Consider the following 17,550-nt stretch of genomic DNA (forward strand, 5'->3'; position numbering starts at 1 on the left):
TGTCCTTTACAATGGTAATCGACGGTTCACAATGCTTTTCGACCCCCCTGCCCTTCCTACCTTTATTGGTGGAGGGGTTTCCGAAAAGGTCGTTTCACTCACCCCAACCCCACTTTATGTGTCACCCTCTCATTCTTTCACGCCCCCCCCCCCCCCAACCCTCTCAATGCCTTACCCCACCCTCCCCCCCTCTGAAAACTACCTAACCCTCTCCTTCCCACCAACGGTTCCCTGCACCTACACCACTAATCCCTTTGCGACACCTGTCTGACCATTTCCCCTACTCGATATTCATTTAATATTCCTCTAAATTACCATTAAACCTCCTAATTCTCCCGCGCCTTTAACAGACGATTCCTTAACCATAAAAAGCATGTTATCCATTCCTGTTACACCCTTTGTTGAATTTGATCCTACGATGTTCAGTTTTATTTTCTCAATCTCAATTAATACATTTAAATTGTCCCAACATTGAGCAGAAAAACAAGGCGCAACAACATCAACTTCACCATCATCACCAACCTCCATTGTCAAAATTTTCCCGAGTAAATTGCATAACTCTTCAGCCTTTTCCAAATTTCTTCAAAATTCCCAATATGCCTCCCAAGAGAAAAACTAATGTTAATAATGAAAATTCTATGATTCCCCCATCAGTTGACCTTGATCAAATCCCCTTGGCTGATAGAGACTATAAAATCTTAGAGCCAAAGTGTAAGTTCGATTTATTCGAATTACACAGTTGGCCCAAAGACATATTCCTTGACCAGAGCGATGAAATTGGCCTTTGGGAATCCAATTTACCCCTCTACATGTTTCCCCAAACCCATCACTTCCCTGAATTTGTCCTCAAATGCCAAGCTTGTTGCTTTCCAAACCAGAGAGCCATTGTGGCCCACAATGGTGAAATTCTATTCACAATCACCCCTCATTCAATTAACCAAATGTTGCAGATCCCTTAGAATGATTCAATTATTCCTTTCTCAGTGGAAGCCATGAATGAATTATTTCAGAAGTTGACCTTTTCCGAGAGATTCAAGATTTTTGAAATCCTCCTACCTGAAGATGTCCAGGTCCCAAAAATGAATCCACCATATCCCTCCTCCATTTTTCCAGATAAAGCTAAGAAAATCATTTCCATACTCTCATGTTTGCTGGGGTATTATTCGGATGAATGGGTAGATGAACCTATTTTAGGTTTTATGTCCATTTTCTCCACTGAAGAAAAACCCTCGGTAATTTTCAATTTTAGCCACTTCCTTGCTAACAACATTCATGAACAATTCCTTAAGCTTCAAGCTGAAGGAATGTTCAAATATGCCTCTATTATTTTGTATATGTTTCTATTTTATCAAGCAGATAAGTTCCCATTTGCAGTACAAAAACTGAATGAACAGGGGGAGCCACACTCAGTCATTTTTTGGACTTCCATGCTGAGAATGAATTCAAAAGAATACAACTTCAAAAACTTTATTGATCAATTTATTCATCCAGCTACATGTTTGTTGAGAAATGAGATAAAACCCAGGGTCAATGCATAGATTCAGAATAGTTTACACCTAAGTGAGCAGGTCAGAACAGGTGACTAGTATTTATACCAAAATTACACCAAAATAAGAATGTATGGTTGTGAGATGCCATCTTATAAACTGCCCAGGTATCTCTCAATGATAATTTTTTCTTTAAAATACATTAGGGAAATGATATACTCAAATGAGGTCCATTTTGTGTTAGCTAAGAAGAAATCACAATTCAGAATAAAGGCTCAGATAGGACCATTTATTTGTAATAGAAAGACAATAGGAGAGGAGGCAGATATCCTCCTAAAACAAATGAATTTTCCCTTGAGATTCACTTTTTCATACGACCCATTTGGTATGATCTCTAAACTAAGAGTGGAACGAAAAACCACTCCATATGGTCACACTCAGAGGCTTGAAGTTGAGAAATACATGAACCAAGATGAGTGGGAAGAAAATACTCTATAGGAAGCAGAGGAGCAGCTGCTATCTACTGTTACTTCACAAACTCCCACACCTCAGGAAAAAGTAGAGAAAAAGCCATGGGAAAAAAGACTCTCCTTCAGTCACAAAGGTTTCAGCCAAAGAATTCAAAATTTACACCAAGAAAGCAAGGACAAATCCTAAGATAGATTTTTTTTAAAAAGGAGTAGGGAAAGCTCCTATAGTACTCAAGGATCCACATTTTCTAGCAAGGGATAACATCTTTACAGGATATCCATTCTCTTCAGTCTCACAAGAGAATCCAGATACAACTCAAACATCAGAATTAATCTAAGGTCAAATGGAAACAAGCATCTTTGACAAGTATAACGAGATAAAATGTAGAAATGAGATTCTCAAAATCATCACTTATGATCAATTTCGGAAACAAAATTCCTCTATCCAACATAAGCTCTTTTCAACCTTCGACATCGAGAAAAGAAGAATACAAATGGCATTCTTGCAGGCACAGGTCCTCCACTCTAAATCTGTAGCAGATTACAAGCAAACTACATTTGGGTTCGATGCAAAGGATGTCCATCTTGTTGATTAGATGAACATGCATAGGCAGACTGGAGAGATGATATATTCGACATTGAAAAGTACTGCAATGATTTCTTCCAAATTGCAGGTATCCCTGATTAATATTCAGTCCCAATTAAAACTTGAAAATGTTTCTTCTTTAGCAAAAGGTAATAAGATAAAATCCTTGGAAGACTTGGTCATTCAGATAGGATATGACCCAAGCAATGTTAAGGCAGCAAAAAAGATAATTAAGAAGAAGAATTGTAATGCCCCACTTAAATCTTATCCTACAAATTTTGTTAATGTTTACATTATCTGAAAATATTGAGAAATATTGGTCTAATATAAAATTCATGATTTCCATTATTCAAATTCCCCACTTACCTTCTCAAATCGAATATTAGGTAGGATATGGTCTCCTTCCATTATTTCAAAATATATGTATTCATTTCACATTACCCAATGTACCCTCACATTAACTAAGGAGAAGACATGGTCCTCTCCATGTAATTACATCTCACATTCCCCAGTGTACCCTCACATTTACTTGGGAGAAGACATAGTCCTCTCCATCTTATTATCAATATATATATTCATTTCACATTCCCCAATGTACCCTCACATTCCCCAATGTACCCTCACATTTACTTGGGAGAAGACATAGTCCTCTCCATTTAATTATCAATATATATATATATATATATATATATATATATATATATATATATATATATATATTCACCTCACATTCCCAAATGTACTTTTCAGATTTACTTGGGAGAAGACATGATCCTTTCCCATTAAATTCTCAATTTTATATTCATGTCCTAGCTTACTTGGGAGAAGAGAAGTCAACTGTAAGGATGGATGAGAAGTTAATGACATTAATGAGAGGTGGTTGAGATGGAGAAGGGAAGGAGGGTATAAAAAGGGAAGGGGGAAGGAAGAAGGGGGAGGTTGGGGGGTCTTGCTTATGATTGTGGGGGTTGGTTGTGATTGATTAGACTTGTTATGATTTTGGGAGACCTTGGAAACCTATGGAGGTTTCTTGGGTTTGAGAGGAGGAAAGTATTGTTATCTGGTTTTGCATATTCTTCTTGAGGACACACTATATCTGGTTGGACTTGGGCACGGAGGGATAGGGAACCTGTGGAGGTTTCCTGGGCTAGTAATTTATTTCCTAATTGGCTGGGAGGTAAATCTAGTTGGGTCGGTGAGAAGGAGTGTTCAGCTGGAGCTATAAGACAAAGGTATCATCATCAACCATCGGAACAAGTATTTTTCCATCGACTACTCTTGTTAAGTTGATATCAATGGAGTGCTCACCTTAATTTATGTTGCTTATGATAAAATGATAAGATGTTAAATGTTTAAAGCTATGTAAGAAGGTCAATAAGCTCCTTTTATTACTTTTAAATCAGCAGGAAAATAGATCTGTTAGTGTATAATAGATTGAGGCTCTAATAATAGGAATGAGGTCCTTACACATGGTATCAGAGCTTTGGTTCAAAATCTAGACCCAAAGCCCACTAAAACCCAAATGCCGCTAGAAGGAGGGCTTGAACTTCCGACCTTGTAGCTGTTAAGTTGTTGTGATTAACCGCGTTTACCCATGAGAGCATCTTAATTTTGGTGCTCAGCAACCCCATTAGAGCATCTTAATTCTGGTGCATGTAATATTAAAGAAATAAAATAAAGGGCCAACTTATTGATCCCCTAATAATTGTCATAATGTTCGAAAGCAAAAACATGAAAAGTCCTATTTTATTAAACAACAACAATCTTAATCTTAGTCACCTTAATACTGTTTAATGAACCAAAAAAAAACCACCCCACCGTCCCACTCTCGAAATCCATAGCTTTTCGGCTAAGCCAGCTGTGAAGAAGCAGATTCTAGTATATTGCTTTGCCACGACTGGCCTACAGGAGAATTGGACCGATGTGGAGATAGATGATGAAACCCATTTAAGCGGGAGTGGAGACAGATGATGAAACCCATTTAAGCAGGAGCTCAGATGGGAACGATGAGACAGAGTTGGAGGAGTTTTCAGAGGAATGGAGGAGGAGGAAGATTTCCTGGCTCTGCAAGGAATTGCCTGCACATGACCCGGCTCCCATGATCAGAATCCTCAACTGACAACGAAAATGGATTCAACAGGAGGATGTCAAATATATCATCATGCATCTTCTTCGAATACGCCAAAGCAATATCGGTCACAGAGTGTATAAATCGTTGATCCAACAAGATTGGTTTGAATTTGACCTTGAACTTGCTAGTAAACTAGTAGACATTCTAGCCAATGACCTAAAAGTTGTGAGATGCCGTGATGTGTTTGATGATATCATTAACCGAGGCTATGTGCCTTGTGAATCTACATTCAATTTCTCATTTTAGGCTTACAAATAAATTAAGAGCCCTTCAATCTTCTATATCCAGCACATTCAGATCATCTACTCGTGTCACACATCCATCATTGAATCCCATCATTCTTAACTGATCATGAACTAGAAGAAATGACATGCTCTTTCATGTCAGAATGTTCGATTCTCATCACTGTAGAGAGTATTCTCATGTCCTTGCAGCAAATGCAATCTGGACGCTAAGTTGTGTAGCCAAAAAGGTTCATTCGCTGTGCTTACTATGTTAAAATTTCCAACTCTGTTTCCATCTCTTTAATCCCTTCCTGAGAGTGAGAATCACTCATGGGCTCAGAACTCCCCTCATTAAACTCGTCCTCTGAATAAAAATCAGTATCTTCATTTCCTGCTCCATTTTCAATAACTCTAGCTTTAGGTTTCAAAAGCTCTTTCAATGGATCCAATATGTAAGGCTCCATCAACTCCCAAACCCAGATCGCATCCTTACCTTGACGTCGTATCTGACACTACTTTCCCTTCCTTTTTATGACACAATTTATTGACTTCATTCTCAAGGCTTTCCCAACACATTCAACATCTTCAACTTTATAGTTTTGTGCATAAAATATAACATCTCCAGAGGTGCTCTTACGTCCACCATACATATACCAGTATGCTAGAACACTGGGGAGATAGCCACCGATGTATAAGCCGTGGCATTACCATCTGTCCCCCTGGTCTAAATTGATTTGCATAAAATCGAAAACTACCATGACTCACAGTAGAAAAATGAGGCGGTATGTCTTCAGCTTGAATTTTCAATCGATCAACTGGTTTCAACCATTCATAAAATGTGTCGTATATGTGTGCTTTCAATACATCCTGTACCTCAAATGTTTCATTGAACTCAAAATGAACTTCAAAAGTCTTGTTCTCATCGTACGATTCTACCTTAGCACCAGACAAAAATATAGCAATTAAAATCTCACGCTGCTCTGCAACAAGTTTCAAGCTGAGACGCTTATTAACATTTTTGTCGCCCAAATTGAGCAACGGTTTTATTTGTAGCATCAATGTGGGCTCAACGTCACATTTCTTCTGACACATTTCATCATACAATTGTTTGATCCTTTCTTCTTGACCATCATTGAGATATCCCTCTAGCATTATGTTGCACATATTGGATTTAATACCAATTGCATAATCCTTTTGCAAACTCTGCAAAAACCCCTTCAGCCCTCTCCAGCATGCCACATTTAATCAAGGATTCAAGATATATTTCATAAGCTTCCCGATTAGGTCGAAACTTCACCATACATAGACAAGCACATATACATTTGCATCATGTCCACATAGGATGGTTGCAATGGCTTCAGACCACTATCCTCAAATTGCTTCATAAAGTTTTCCGCATGTTCCTTTTCTTGGGCTTTTGACATTATCTCAATAATTTTCAAATAAGCAATCACACTCATGAAGACTCCTTCCCCCCGAATTTTTGTGAATATCTCCAAAGACTTCATAGGTTGTCCATCATTGGCATAAACTTCCATTTGATACACATAAGCCTAAGAAGTGAGACCTACACCAGTGTCAACTAACTTTGCCCAAGTTCTTTTTGCCTCTTTTACATCTGCATGTCTTGAACAGACCCTGAGTATTGAGACAAGTAAGTCTCTACTTTCCTTAAATCCTGGTTGCTTCATCTTATTTCTTAGACATACTATTCTTTCATGATATATACAATCTTGGTAGTTGTATTAAACCTTCATAAATATCCTCCTTTATCCTATGCCCTGTTGTTTTCAAATTCTGAAACACAGCTTCTGCTGGTCTTAAATGATGTTTCACAGTCCCTCCTGTGCCACGTAATAGGGCCTTAAAAAGAGAATTTTATAAGCTGAGACTTGGCTGATACCCTCCAAGTTGAATCATGCGATTGTATATGTCACAGGCTTCATCAACAAAACCTTTAACCGGTGCTTCAATGTAAGCCATAATGAGAAGAATGAATGCTAGTGAGCACACCTACAATCTTCAGTGAGAAATTATTTAATGATGATGGCAAGAACAAAGTTGATCCTATAGTGTAGAAGAGGTCAAGAACGAAATTGATGCTACAGTGTAGAAGAGATTAGTGGACAGTAATACATACCTCACCACCACTGCCTTGATGCAATGTATGCTATGAGTTTAGTTCAAGGTTTAAGCAGGATCCAAGTGTGTATATATATATATATATATATATATATATATATATATATATATATATTATAACAAAGAGTACACTGTGGTAAACCAATGGTACATGAAATTTTAGTATTTGTACATTCGTGAGCACTCTGGCTTTGTTGGATACATGGATAATGATTGAGCAAGCTCCATTGCATAATATAATAGGAGCCAATATATCAATGTGAAAAGCACACAATGCACATCTCCCAGAACAATTAGGGCCTTTGTTTCCTTCACTGTTATATCTGTGTATCTTAGTACACCCAAAAGCAATGCATACCCACTAAATATAAAGGATATTGTGGCAAAGGTGGCCTCATAATATTCTTGGAATACATAACCAGGGGTGCCCATCTTCATCTTAGAATTTTTGCAAGGGGCCCAGTTTTCATGCTTCCAAAGCTAGAGATAATGGCTCAGTCCCTCTGAAAATATGTCTTCTATGTACGCATGAGACATGTTTCAAACCCATCATCAGTTTTAACAACAGGTTTCATCTCCCCTCCTTGGAAGCAACCTTCCCTGATCTTGCAACATCCTCAATATACCCAATAAACAATACTCATAGCATGTCTCCACAATCATGAGAACCATCTTGATAAGCATGAGAACCATCTTGATAAGCATGAGAACCATCCTGATAAGCATGGCATCTCTATTCTTGAGGAATTTGGGTTGTTCTCAAAATTTTCACTAGACAGTCTGTCTGCCCCTGAAAATTTAATGTGGTAGGTGACCAAACCAACGCAGGAGCATAGCCATATGCATTTGGAGTGGCTCAACCAATTCTCATAAAAATGGAAGCTGATCTGCCCAAGTGCATGTGATTATTTCTAGCATGTTCTCATGCATACGAGCCTTTGTTAGCATGATAAACTAAATGTTGGTCAAATAATGCATTTGAGGAAGCGTTGAAATTTTGGCATAGGTTGATTACAGATCTCCTTCATTTTGGATGGCAATTGCAATAATGTACATGAGTATATGAATGCATACCAAATGTCAACCCAAGCAGTTGATGGCTTTATGAATCAATCCTTCTCTTCCAAACTTTTCTTCGCAAAATAGTATCTAAATGCAATAATGTTGATCAATTGTAAATTCAACAGTGTTGATCCATTTTAAAACGTCCAAGGTAACTTGTTTCTCCAACACCACAACCCTATGCCTACTCTACTATGCCATTAAAATCAATGTGCTCTAATAGGCAACACTTTACCCCAGAAAATCTGATAGCCAGCTTCAATCTGCATACTCTCTGTATGCAACCTAAAGTTGTTAAGATTCTTTCATCTTGAGCATAGTTTGAATTGGCTAGTTGAGGCCCAAATTCAAGGTTACAACCTTGCAAACTCAATGCTTTCTAGGTAAAGTGTTTGCCAATAGCATTGCATCAGATCAGTGCTTCAAACCTAGAATATCAGCAATAGTGCAGATCACTATCACTTGGCAGTATGAAATGACAGAGCAGTCTTGAGCCCTAAACTTTACTAACTCAAAATCAAAACAAAAATCGTGGCCTGACTCGTTTCCATAACTGGTGAAATGGTTTTTAGTATATACGGGTTTCTTTGTAATTAAAATTTCATATCATTGTATTTATCATCAGTTGTGATCTCTTTTTTTAGAAACAGGTTTCAATTTTGTGGCTTTGTTGGTAATAGGATGGAGATGTAGTCACAATTACTATGATGTTGTTTCCTAATGGTGGAAAAACTATTGTCTGACCCATATCCATTAGTTAGACATGCTCATGAAGATGTATAGTGTGGTAGCAAGTTCTGGTTTAATTGTTATGATCATCAATGGATACAGTGGTCATGGCAATTTTTTTTTTTTTTTGGCCCAGAAACTTGCAGAAAGCATCACTTTAGACAAACTGAATTCAGAAGCTTACTCTTTAATGGACTTTATTTCCCTACGTGGTCTGTGTCTGTTTATAACTACCTACATAAATATCAGGCTACTGTATTTTAATCTTTGGTTGATGTCCATCCTCTGCCTCTAGAACATCAATAATGTGTGTTCTACTTATGGTGTTATAGGGTGTTGTTCTCTGCGGCCTGCTTGATCTGTATTGGTGTATGGTTTTGGACCCTTTACCTGATCTTCGTCGTATGCTTCAGAGCCTCTAATGATTTACTTTAACTGATGTCTGTGTAGATCCTTTCGCTCTTTCATCTGCTTATCCATGCAAGTTATTGTTTCTGAGCCTTTAAGTGAGATCTATCCTTTGCTTTGGGGACAATGATGATGTACATTCTACTCGATATGTAGATTGTTTCCCTCTGCAATCTTCTTATCCTTATCAGGTTATAGTTTTTGAGCCATTTTTTTGATATCCTTATCCTTTTGATGTGCAGTCCAATCACGAGTTCGTAACTTTGTGGAACGTTTCCCTCTGCAATATACTTATCCTTCGCTGAAGAACTGCCAAGATTTAGAGTGGGAGCACAGTTCTATCCTTTTTCCTTGGCCTGTTATCAAGCTCAGGGGGCCACATTTGTTCCTCTTTATAGTCCCTTTTTGCAACTTTCTGACATGAGGGATATCAGTGATCATTCATATAGATAGTTCATTACCTCCTTTTATGTTTAAGATTAAATCATATTGCAGTAGCGACTGTAAAGTGTGCCTTTTTAGTGAAAGGGATTCAGACACAAACAATTTTCTAGTTTTCTAGAGCAGGAAGAAACTTAATATGCAAAATAGCACTTGGAAACTTGCACGTGATAGACCATAAAAGCTAAATCAAGAACCTGAGTATAGCCAAAGCTACATACAAATTGGATGGATATGTAGAGATTCATTGCAAAGCATTTTACACCAGGCAACATTATTAGCTGATATAGTGTTTGACCTCCCTAGTTTTAACGGATGGGACTTCAATCTATTTCTGTTGTCAGGTCTATGTTGTTAGTAATAGTCCATGGCAGAAATAAATTGTTTCTTTGGGGCCCAATCTTTCTTTCCAGACTCTAGAGTCTCTCAGTTCTTCTTTCTATAAGGGAACTGGAGCTAAAAGTAGTTCAATTTCTACTAAACTCTGTTAAGTGTTTCTATCTATAGGAGCTTGCTCGCATTCTTGCAATTTTGAATATTATTGATTTTTATTGATTGTTTTTGACAAATTTTAGTTCAAACCTCCATCACCATGGGAGCAGTTGTCTTCCAGTCAATTAATCTCATCATTGGACAGTTCTTGCAGGGTGACAATATCCTTACAAGATTATATTTATCTTCAAGTTGTTCTCCAAACAACCATCTTCAAGTGATTAACTGTCTTCATGTCATGAAAATAATTTGGTCTTTTGTTGGCTAGACTGAAACGACTACAGTTAGGGGATATCACCTAGGCTTGGACACATCTTTGGATCCGAGGAGTCTCCTGTAAATGGTATGTTATATTGACCCAATCATTTAAGGTCGATCTTCAAAGAAGTTAGGGAGTCTTTTGTAGTTTTTCCAGCTTCTTTACATTTAAAGGCTCCCATATATAGCATGACTTGTTTACCCAACGCACTTAGGCTCATCTCCAAAGAAGCTAGGAGTCCTTTGTGATTATCCCAGCATCATTACATTTGAAGACTGTTTCCCTCGTACCTTCATGGCTTAAAAAGTGAGAAAGAGGCTTTATATTAAAACAGATCTTCAACATACTTCTACTACAAGTTGGTTCTATGTTGATGTTATGCCTATGTCAAATACATTCTACAAACAGAGCTAGACTCTCCCTTTGAATAATAATAATAATAATAATAATAATAATAGGTCATGGCCAAGCCAAACACGAAATTGGTTTATGGGACCCCTTGTTTCTGGGACAAGGGATCCGCCTCCTTGCAACAATTTGACTACTAAAGTCTGTGGAGGTTTACCTTCTCTAATCCCCTCTAGATTTGAATCTATGACCTCTTACAAAGAAATACATGTTCTTAACCATTAAGCCCCTAAGGCCATTATAAGCTTTATCTTTGTACAAATTTTAATCTTAACATTGCATGCTTCCTGTAGATGAATGATTATATAAATAAGCAGATGAGGTTGTTAAGCTTCTTGGAACCTATAAATGGAGACACCGGATCTGCAATATAGTGAGGATGTCACAGCAAAGACCTAAATTTAGTTTATGGTTGTAATGCTCATGACTTCCGTTGATTAGCACATGTCATTTAAATACCCTCTACTTTAAACATAGGGATATAGTATAGAGTGGTTTGAGTTACTACAAAGCCCAAAGCATGGAAAGATTTTTCCCTAAGTGATCTGGTACTATCCTTACCATTTGATAGTTTTTTTTAAAGGCATGGTTAATTTGTTAAAGTGTTCTTAATTGAATTGAACTTCTCCAAAAATCGATTTTTGCTAGAATGCATCAATCTAGCATGGTGAGATTCAATGTAATGGTTTCTTCTAATCCATACATATTAAGCCTAGTCTTGTAACTAAGTATGCTTTGTCATGTTGTTTATTTATTAAGACAAAGAAATCTAGAAAGTAATCAAGAAATTAGTTGATAATGAATAGGTACAGGTAACAAGGAAAAACAATAAAACTAGCAGGCAAACAATCCAAAGAAAAATGGGCTGACATGATGTAACCTAAGGTTGAGGAAAAGAGGATGCCAACAATTATTGCATGGTGCATAACAAAGGGAGGCCTAACAAAGATGGTCTAGTGGGGTAGAATTTTCTAGTGAAAACATAGATTGAATACTATGGACTTGTGTAAGGCTCACTGTGATAGTTATCTTTAATGATATTAAATTAAATGAGAAGATCAATTCGTAGAGAATTTGGGATTTTATAATGGAAGCTTATTTAGTCAATAAAAGACCAATGAAAATATTACGGTACACTTTTACCCTTATTCTAGTGTTGAATAAAAATGTCGTGAAAAATAATGTGTCTCTAGTTTTGGATAAAAGGACCCTCAACTTTCTTCGCAACTTTTGTGGTCACTGGCCACTTATGAAAGGAGTAAGCATCTTTAGAAATGCGGTGCCATTTAGAGGGGAAATACTAATAGCAGCAGGACAAAGGCAATTATTCCACTCGTTTAATTATTTCTCATTTGTCTGGTCATATTGTGAGCTGCATTATATGTCATGAAATTGTTATGGTGCTAGTAAACAATGATTAAATATATAATAAATTTGAACCTTTTGACATTTAGAGGACATTCTCTCAATTTACAAAAAAAACTAAAGTATGAAAATCATGTTGGAAACAATTTTTGAAGTTTTGAGCCTTTTATTTTCAAGATTAACTAAATGGGTTTGGAAGAATGAAAAACCATCAAATTGGAAGAGTGGGACTTTTATATCCACTAAGGTTTTAAATAAACTATATGCATAAAACTTATACTAACACCTTCTAGTGGAATTGATAGTGCACTAATCCATTGCTTGCCATTATTTTGGTTCGGTACCACCTTATAGGATATCCGGGTTCAAATACTATTTTCCATGACCAATAGTTGAATCTATTTCAAATCTAATTGTTATTGAAGGGTTCCACAAGGATGTCACATGAGCATTTATGATGCCCCATTTTTACGTAGATAGCCACCTATGTTAAGGTTCTATTTTGCAGTTGCATGTTGTTATTTATGAACATTATACACATTTGGTTGGACATGTGAAAATCAATTGATGGATTTGGTATTGATGATGGAAATGTTGGATGTATGACCAAATGTGTGACTTACTTGGTTACAATTTATCTAGTGCATGACTTGTCAGAGTTATTGTTGCATCGTATAGGCTTATATAGATATGATTTATCTAATCAATGACTTAGTGAAATTATGATTTATCTGATGTAAGATTTATTTCCAGTATGAACAACAAAAATTGACACATGGACACTCGGCTTACTAAACATGATGTTTAAGATCATGTATCTATATCTATTTTGTGGTTGTATATATGCGTGGATGAGAACTAAAATATAGGTTGGAAAGAATGGTATGATAACCAAGATCTACTATTCCATTGGGGAAGGTTGAGATGACCAATGAGGAAAGGTACGATGTACATTGTTCTATTACATTCGGTATCTACTTGATATGCACTCTTATTACATGAGTAAAATGAAAATGACAGGTGGCAAGATGACCTGACTGGATTATTCTATGACAAGTCCAACCAACTCTGTTGTGTGGTCCGTGCTCTGAAGGAGGAGTGGAGGTGTTTCTTGCCATGTATCCTTCGAAACCTGGAATCGTGGGGAGGACAGTTGAACGCTCCCCCCAGACGTGTGATGACGATTTCCAGATGCCTGCTGGGGAAAGTTCAGTCGAGGCATTCGATGCTCCCACCATGTCGATTTTATCAGTGGTCAGTATGGCCTTTGCCACTGATAAGGCAGCAGAGGACGGATAGGGTGGGAATGGAAGTAGGCCAGAGTGGATAGGAAGATATAGATCAGTTGGAGACTCTTGGTGGCAAGAAATGTCATTGTCGGACTTATCCGATTTTATTGCTATAACTCTCTCTGGTTGATATGCTTTCAAACTCCTTGCATCTTTTCATTCTAACTTTGGGACGAAGTGTTCTGAAGGAGGGGTGTATGTAATGCCCCACTTAAATCTTATCCTACAAATTTTGTTAATGTTTACATTATCTGAAAATATTGAGAAATATTGGTCTAATATAAAATTCATGATTTCCATTATTCAAATTCCCCACTTACCTTCTCAAATTGAATATTAGGTAGCATATGGTCTCCTTCCATTATTTCAAAATATATGTATTCATTTCACATTACCCAATGTACCCTCACATTTACTAAGGAGAAGACATGGTCCTCTCCGTGTAATTACATCTCACATTCCCCAATGTACCCTCACATTTACTTGGGAGAAGACATAGTCCTCTCCATCTTATTATCAATATATATATTCATTTCACATTCCCCAATGTACCCTCACATTTACTAAGGAGAAGACATGGTCCTCTCCATGTAATTACATCTCACATTCGCCAATGTACCCTCACATTTACTTGGGAGAAGACATAGTCCTCTCCATTTAATTATATATATATATATATATATATATTCACCTCACATTCCCAAATGTACTTTTCAGATTTACTTGGGAGAAGACATGATCCTTTCCCATTAAATTCTCAATTTTATATTCATGTCACATTTCCAAATGTACTCCTAGCTTACTTGGGAGAAGAGAAGTCAACTGTAAGGATGGATGAGAAGTTAATGACATTAATGAGAGGTGGTTGAGATGGAGAAGGGAAGGAGGGTATAAAAAGGGAAGGGGGAAGGAAGAAGGGGGAGGTTGGGGGGTCTTGCTTATGATTGTGGGGGTTGGTTGTGATTGATTGGACTTGTTATGATTTTGGGAGACCTTGGAAACCTATGGAGGTTTCTTGGGTTTGAGAGGAGGAAAGTATTGTTATCTGGTTTTTCACATTCTTCTTGAGGACACACTATATCTGGTTGGACTTGGGCACGGAGGGCTAGGGAACCTGTGGAGGTTTCCTGGGCTAGGAATTTATTTCCTAGTTGGCTGGGAGGTAAATCCGGTTGGGTCAGTGAGAAGGAGCATTCAGCTGGAGATATAAGACAAAGGTATCATCATCAACCACCGGAATAGGTATTTTTCCATCGACTACTCTTGCTAAGTTGATATCAATGGAGTGCTCACCTTAATTTATGTTGCTTATGATAAAATGATAAGATGTTAAATGTTTAAAGCTATGTAAGAAGGTCAGTAAGCTCCTTTTATTACTTTTAAATCAGCAGGAAAATAGATCTGTTAGTGTATAATAGATTGAGGCTCTAATAATAGGAATCAGGTCCTTACAAGAATGCTGACATAGGAGCACTTAGAAAATAGTTGAAAACATCAGCAACCGAGGATCCACAAGCAAACGGAGTGGGGGAGATAGAGAGCCAAAAAGAAGAGAGGCTCAGAGAAAAATGCATGGATAAGGGACACGGCAGAAAAAATGGACAAGATGATCAAGGAGAAAGAATAAATGCACAACTAGCTATAATACCACTCGATGTAGTACCTCTTGCAACAATATTGCAAACATGAGCTTCTACATCAACTTCAACAGCAGCGACTACAACAACTATAGTAGGAGTTTCTACATCCACAACACCCCCTTCACCAACTTCAGATGGCTCAAGTAAATTGGTAAAAGCCATGGAAGACTTGTCTTTACAAGGGAAGGAAATCAAGAAACTACAAGGACAGGTGAGGACTCTACCGGAACAGAAAGCAAGAATTGAAAATTCTCAATTGAAAGAGGTACATAAATATTAGAGGCTGATGCAAAGGATACAATAATTGGAAAAGGAATCTTTCATAGCTCATACCTAATCTCAAGTTAAGGAGAACATATGGATAGATATCAACAAATCAATGACAGAGATCTAGCCATTAATACAGTTTACTTTTAGCAAAATGAACTGATTCATAAATCTAGAGGAGTCATTCAAGAAATTAGGGAAATGCTAGGGGACAAGCCAACTGAAGCCACAGACCTCATCAAATTTCTAAATTCTAAAAACAAATATGAGTTGGAAGGAATGGAAATAGAAGACAGAACCGAGACCATATTAGAAATCAAGAAAGTATTGACCAAGAGAAATCTTATGTTGCGGCTGGAGAAAAAGTGTCAAGTTCTGGAGAATGGTGTCCAGAGATTCTTCAACAAGTTTGAGGTCCTCAGTCAAAAGGGACTTCCAGGTTTTCTGGTTTTGAATGACAAATTAATGGCATTGCCTGATTATAGCCAGAAATCGATGGCCATTGCTAGAGACAGTGCCAAATTTGGAAGAATACATGGGAGTGTAACAGGGAGATCCTTCCTAGAGGCATTGCAATTTGATTTATACATCCAGCATAAAATCAAATACATTTTTATTACTAAGCCCACCTTTTCCAAATATACAGAGGTAGATGAAATTTACAGGAAGTTACTCAAATTTTCAATCCCAAGTGAAGATAGGTGGGAAAAATTATGCAAGTTACTTGAGTAAAAAGTCAATTCTTGTTCAACAGTAGGATAAACAACGCATCAAAAGTCAAGGGCCAGATCAACAACAGTCTCCACAAAACTAGTGCCAGCAATCCAAGCAGTTCAAGTTTTCCTATATTTTTGTAAATTAGAAATATAATTAGTTAGAAATTCCTAAATTACATCATGATCGGTTATGAAAGGATATTTTGTAAATAAACTTATAAATACTTCTCCTTTCGAATTATGAAGAGTTGGTTTCTACATCTGAGAAAACTATTGTACCTTTTCGAGCTTTAGTGGGCTCATCAGTAATACAAAAATCTCTTTCAAAGGATTCTTGTGTCAAATTGTAGGTGAAGTGCATCTATCGTGTTTATGTGTTTATTATTCTTTGTTTACCATACTCATGTGTTTTCATAATCTGCATTATTCCATAGAAAGTTGAAGAACAAAACCTGTTTTGATGTACACTCTGATTTTGGCTTTGAATAATTTTAGTGTTTTCAATTGATATTAAGTAAATGAATTCTTAATTGCTCTTTACTTAATGGAAATCCTTTCTCTTCTTCTTATTCACTTCATTTAAAATTAAAGAATCCAATTAGTTTAGCTGCATTCCCTTGTGAAATATATCTACAAAATACTGAAACAGATCCATATTTTAAGTCACAGACTTCATAGCCCAATGGTAATCTAGACACCAATCAACCATAAATTCAAACCAATTCATAAACCAAACCTTGAAATTTTATAACTAGCCTAATATCTGAAACCAAACAAATCTAAATCTGACAGAGATCCCTCTCTGAAGCTGGCAAGGATAGATCCCAACTTCCAAAGTGGTTTTGTGGTTACCTTTGGAATTTCTCTAGCAACCTCAGAAATTACAGAGTGATAACATAGTGGCGACCATACTGGGGAAGTGATCAAACTTTTATTTCTAAAGATTCATTTCCCTAGTTCAAAAAACTTTATTTCAAAAAAAGTAATGGTTCAAATTTCAGAAATAAATGTTGAGAGGTTGTAAACTGTGTAAATAATTGAGTTGTGTGCTTAATATTAAAGATCTAGCTCCAAAAAGAGTTCACACCAGATCACATCTGGATCCAGAACCCCCCAAGGTCTTAAATGACCCTGAAAAAATTGATTAGGAAAAGAATCTTAGCTGAAAATCAAGGAAGTAATAGTCCCCTACCTAGGGAAAACTCTCTCCGAGAGAAATTTGTCACTATACAGGATATTCAATTTGACTTACCATTTGAACATAGTCTATTTAGGATTAATTCTGAAAGTTTTGTGGATGAAACAGTAATTGATCAATCCATGCTACAACCCTATATATCTGAAGATCAATCTGTTGAATTAGATTTTGATCAACAAACCCTCCAAAACTTCAACAAGTTACAATATCTAGTATTAGAACTTGATCAAGTTGTA

At 36.9% G+C, this 17,550-nt stretch overlaps 1 pseudogene; it reads right to left on the reverse strand.

The window, feature by feature from the left end:
- Window positions 1-5,164: 5,164 nt before the first annotated feature.
- LOC149181177 (pentatricopeptide repeat-containing protein OTP51, chloroplastic pseudogene) lies at window positions 5,165-15,295 on the reverse strand (annotated as a pseudogene).
- Between the last annotated feature and the right edge of the window lie 2,255 nt (window positions 15,296-17,550).

This window comes from Pinus tabuliformis, chromosome 3_2 (genome assembly GCF_031772625.1).
Source record: "Pinus tabuliformis cultivar Carrire ecotype Pingquan chromosome 3_2, CPIR1, whole genome shotgun sequence".
NCBI lineage: Eukaryota > Viridiplantae > Streptophyta > Pinopsida > Pinales > Pinaceae > Pinus > Pinus tabuliformis.